The sequence below is a fragment of the Pyrus communis genome, chromosome 15 (genome assembly GCF_963583255.1).
Source record: "Pyrus communis chromosome 15, drPyrComm1.1, whole genome shotgun sequence".
Classification (NCBI taxonomy): Eukaryota; Viridiplantae; Streptophyta; class Magnoliopsida; order Rosales; family Rosaceae; genus Pyrus; species Pyrus communis.
Window position 1 is genome coordinate 20,424,589 of NC_084817.1, and position 6,000 is coordinate 20,430,588.

The following is a 6,000-nucleotide window of genomic DNA, read 5'->3' on the forward strand; positions in this document are numbered from 1 at the left end:
TTATGCTAATGTTTCTTTTATTTCTCTTACCATAACAATAAATTATCATACTCATGTTCTTCAAAATATATTTTTCCATGCAAAATCTATTATAATTCATATTTAAACACTTATACTTAGCAATTTAAAACCTAATTTTAAAGATATTTGAATTTAATAGTGGTTACTCAAATAAAGTAACATATGAAGAAAAAGCTCAAAGGAAAAAAAAGCAGAAAATAAATACATAAATTGGAATAGGAAATGGTCTGTACCACGCTACCGATCATCGTTGAGTCGTACTTAAATTATTGTTTAATCTGTTTATTTCACTTTTGCCTTTTCGTGAAGTTTTGGAATTTAAGGTAACACTTTCCCTTGGGATTCTTGAGGGTAGAACCCCGTTTGACAATATTTTGGGGCTCATTACTATATTTTTTCACTTATTTTTTTTAGTTTTCGGCTTAAATATTCTACTAAATAGACTTTTATTGTTCAATAAATCATAAAACTGCTTCCAAATGTGTTATAAAGTTTTCTTTAATGCTCACGGAAAATATTTTGTAAAAATAAAAAATTTGCATTTATGACAAAAACTCACAATTTTTAGTTGATATTGCAAATTTGTACATAAATCGTCATTCAAACTATTTATTTTCATCTTCGCTTCACGGAAGTTTTGAAAATTAATATAAGACTTTCCATGGATATTCTTGAGGGTGGAACCCATTTTAACAATGTTTTGGGCCTCATTACTATATTTTTCATTAATTTTTGTAGTTTTCAGCTTAAATATTATAGTAAATATACATTTGTTGCTCGGTAAACCATAAATGTGACAATCCGTCCCTAACTTTACGATTTTATTAATTTTAAATGAGTGAATTGACGAAAATGCCTCGAGGTGAGATTGTTGACTTTTATTGACCGTCTCTCTGTGATGTGTACAAGCTACTATTGTATCGTATTTTTGAAGTACTCGACGATACGAACACGTACCCATAAACATAACGTAATTTGGAGCTATAATGAAGGAGCTATTAACGAACGAAGTTATGGGCGAAATGGTCATTTGACCATAATCTATAATGCTTCATAAAATTTGGAAGTGGCACATGCATGGCTGTGATGGAGAAAGAAAAGGATAGATGGTTGGAATTGAAAGGAAAAAAGAAAAAAGAAAAAAAAAGAGAAATGAGGGATTGGGGGCTGCCCAATCAGAAATAAAGGAGGGAGTGGTAGGACAATCGGAAGGAAAGAAAGGAGATAAAGGAGAGAGGTCAGGAACACCCAAATCGGACCCAACCGTGACCCGGTTTGATTTTCACCCAATTTCCACCATTTTTCAGGCTAAATTCACCCAACCATCACTTGCAATCACCACCATACTTCTTCTCCTTCATTTTTTATCCAAGATTCGACGGAAATTGGGCCAATTTCGTGGCGTTTAGTGACGGTGACACCGACGGTTTCTTGGCGGCGATCCATCGATCCAGTGAGTTGCACCATCCATCACGACCTTTAATCAACTCCATTTGGAACCAAGAACAAGACCTAACCAGTTGTAGGGGCGTCAGAACATTAAGGAAGAAGAATCGAAGCTCACCCATTCTAGGGTTTTCAGCGAGTTCAAGGGAAATTGGAGCTTTTCTTGGCCAAATTGGACTTGGCCACATGTATAAAATTTTCTCTACTCATTGAGATCTTCATTTATATGAAATTTGGTAATTTTTGGAATTAGTTGATTTTTCCGGCGAGTCGGGGCGGCCAGCCGCCGAGTGCGGCAAGCCGTGGGCCAAGACCCCACATGACCATTCTAGGCTAATTTGATGCTCCGATTACATAATTGACATCCATTTAGTGAAATCCTGATGTTTTAATATAGTTTCGTAGTGGACCGCCTAGTGGGTCGCTACTTGGTTATTATATGAATGGACGATCCGACCGTTGGATTGGCACCAAACTTTAATACGTGATAGTATGTAATATTTTTGGACATTAGGAACTTATGGATTGGGAATCCGACGTACGGCTCTTTCCAAATTGAATTTCTAAAGTTTGTAAAATCCAATGTTGACCGCCACTTGAATTTGCCATTGGCGGAGATCCAACCGTTGGATCGTAAAGAAGTTTTAGTATGTTGTTCTAGAAGCATAGTGTGGACTTTGGGAAGTTACAGATTGAAAATCCATGGGCAAATGTTCCAGATTGACTTGCGTAGGGCTATGGACCTCACCTTTGATAGAGACTTGACTTTTGTAAAATTTGACACGGACCCTCATTAGCGTAATTCGATGCGCTGATTCCGAATCCGCCATTTGTTTTTCAAAATTCGGCCATTTTAGGATAGTTCCTTTATTAGCCGTACTTTGTACGAAAACGCATAATTTCATTAGCACGTTATATTTATCTAAATGGTTTCGTTTTTATGCGAAATGGATTGCAAGGACTCTTGATGCTACGAGGCGGGTTCGACTCGGTGACATGATCTGTGAGTGGGTCTTTTCTTTATATATATATATATATATATATATTGGTTAGTTTCCATATATATAAGCATTAATAAATTCTTTATGCGATTGCCATGATTAAATTAATGTTTATAAGAAATACCTTATTGTTGGGAAATGATGAAATAATCCTATGGGATGCACAAGTAAGCTTACTATAAGGAGATGCCTTGATTATATTTATGGTCATGAATAGTACGATATTGATTAGAATTGTTGAATGGCTATGGCATGACTATATTGATGTTATCTGCTCATCGTTTGTTGCACTGGTGTTGGTACTCGCCCGGGTCAGGGCCAGTCTTTCACGTGTATATGCTTATCGCACTGTATACTCACTTTGGATTCATTGTAGGTGCCAGTCCTGTCGTACAAGTTGCCATTGGCAACTTCGACTCGTATGTGCTGCGTATAGCTCTAGTTTTCATGTGATTGTAGTACTAGAGCGTATATTATTATTACACCTAGTCCTATTCATGTCAGAATACCTCTGCATGAACTCATGTGTCAGCATATGTTGATGAGCACCTGATATGATATGTTGCTTATGTGAGATTTTGTGAGTATGGATGTCATGCCCTTATTTACGAGATATTGTGCCGTAATGAATTCTTGAGATTTTACAGGCTACAGTAAGTATTTTCTTACTATACATAGTATGTATATTTTGAAAACTATGCTAGTTTTACAGCGAGGGGTTATAATGTTTTCAAAAAGGTTTTTATAAAGCTTCATTTTAAGGCCCACTCACCCTTGTTTTTTGCCTCTCCAGGTTTTAGTAGCTGAGCTTTCATATCGACGAGGATTCTTGGCAAATCTTGGTGTAGACGATTACCTTCGATGGTATAATTCTCACCTTATCTTACTGTATTGTACTTATGCTCTGACATCACGTGTGAAATGGGTTCATTCCCACTCACATCGCACTCTTATATTTAGGCACTTCAAGGTTTAAATTTATTCACATTTTCCACTACACTACACTACACTTTATGGCTTCGTCACCTTCTAGGTGTCGGTCAACACAGTTCGATTCGGAGTTCAAGTGGGCATTCTGGGTCGGAGTGTGTCAGTAAATCTACTTCCAAATACCTTGTAAAAGTTCTCCTTAATGCTCATGGAAAATATTTCGTGAAAAAACAAAATTCATTTTTGACATAAAAACTTGGGTTAACACTCACGTTTTTGCCATGTAGTGCTACAGTCTAGTGGTATTCCTTTTCAAGTGAGTGGTCTTAAGTTCGATCCTCGCCAAAGGTAAAGTTGAACCATATTGTTATGGCAAGCCCATTGTAAGGCTTAGCCCACTCCCCCACTTAGTGTAGATACTATCGTTTGTTAAACATAAAAAATAAAAAAAATAAACACTCATGGTTTTTAGCCAATTTTGCAAATTTGGACATAAATCATCATTCAATCTATTTATTTGCACATTCGCTTCACCGTGAAGTTTTGAAAATTAAGGTAAGACATTCCGTGAATATTCTTGGGGGTGGAACCCTATTTTAACCATGTTTAGGGCCTCACAACTATTTTTTTTTACTTTTCGGCTTAAATACTCTACTAAATATATATTTATTGCCCAATAAAATGTAAATTTGCTTCCAAATGTCTTATAAAATTTTCCTTAATACTCACGGAAAATAATTCGCGAAAATAAAAAAATTGCATTTTTCACAAAAAAACGTGGATGTTAGGCGGGCTTGACGAACGCAAAACGAAGTGGACTCCGCGCACGTAGAACGAAGCAAACCCAGTCGTGCTTTAATCATCGTTCAATCTATCCATGAAGTTTTGAAAATTAAGGTAAAACATTCCGTGAGATTCTTGAGGGTAGAACCCCAGTTAGCAATGTTTTGAGCCTCACTACTATATTTTTCACTTAATTGCTTAGTTTTCATATTAAATATTCTACTAAATATACATTTATTGCTCAGTAAACCGTAAAACTGCTTCCAAATGCCTTATAAAGTTTTCTTCAATATTCATAGAAATATTTCCCAAAAATAAAAACTTTGAAATTTTAACAAAAAAACGTGCGTGTTAGGTAGGCTTGACGCATACAAAACGAGACGGACTCTACGCACGCAAAACAAGGAAAACTTGGGGGCATAGAAAGCGAGGCAAGCTTCTGGCATGCGAATGGAGGTTGGTTCTACACATGCAAAACGAGGCATGATTCTCGTGCAAACTGAGGTTGCTCAAGGCATGAAAAACGAGGCACATGCGAGCTGGCACATTGAAAACGAAGATATAAATCTAAATATAAAGGTATTTGAATCTACATAAAGTAACATAGGAAGAAAAGAAAATTCAATGAAAAAAGAAAGTTATCGAAAGATCCAAACAAATTAGGTGTTTTGGTATCATGGTATTATTGCTGTAAAGTACAATAAGTCGTGGGTGTGATTTGATAGAAACTAGCAATTATCGCTAAATCCAAACGCTTGAAACACATTTTCCCTGCTGCCGTGCATTCACTTCCTTTTCCAAATATTTAAAAGAAGGCTTTATAGCCAAAATGGTCCATGAGATTTTCATAATTTCTCACTTTGGTCCTTGAGATTTAAAATCAATAGAAGTGATCTCTAAATTTGTCCACCATCAATAATTTTGGTCATTCCATGACAAATTATATTAAATAAGGACCAAAATGACAAAAATGCCCTCAATTTAATAAACAATGGGCCAAATGATTTGACAAAAATGAAGGGTATTTTTGTTAGATTTTTCATGGAAGGATCAAAATGGTTGATGGTGGACAAACTCAAGGACTACTTCTATTGATTTCAAATCTCAGGGACCATTTTGGCTAAAAAAACCTTAAAAGAATGTTATGGGACCAGATTTATATCCCATCTTTTCTTAATTCCACACCACATTTTTACCAGAATTACAATTTTGTAGGATATTTTAGGTTTGACTCACCCAAAGATAGTTTTGCAAAAATTTATATAAATTTTAAATTATTAAGACATTGAATATATACGAATGTACTACAAAGACACACTAATTTAATTCAACGGTCATATGGTTTTGAAGTTGAGTGATTTTTGGTAGACAAGATACTTGAGGTAAGATATAAAAGATAAACGGCCGAAGCAGTGAAATATAGTAAAGACTAGACCCTATAAAATCGCGTATTAAACGCGTGCGCCACCAAATCTTAACTTGTAAATATATATATGTTTTTCTTTAGTACAATATATATTTTCACCAAGAAGTGAAATTTTTGGCTAAGCGACACAAAAATTCGTTATAACAGATTAGTATCAAACTTGCAAATTTAAACCTAAGGCCTCTCCATATACACGTACTTACAAGTGGAGGTATATTTCATTTATATGTTTTAGAAATCACTAATGGGAAGTGTTATTGACACTCCAAAAATCTCATTCTACACTCCTCACAAGTGTATTTTTCTTTCTAAATATAGAAAGTTTGAAGTGTCAATAACAATTCCCATCACTAATTTTCTTACCAAAATGTTTGAAATAAAATATGTTAGAAT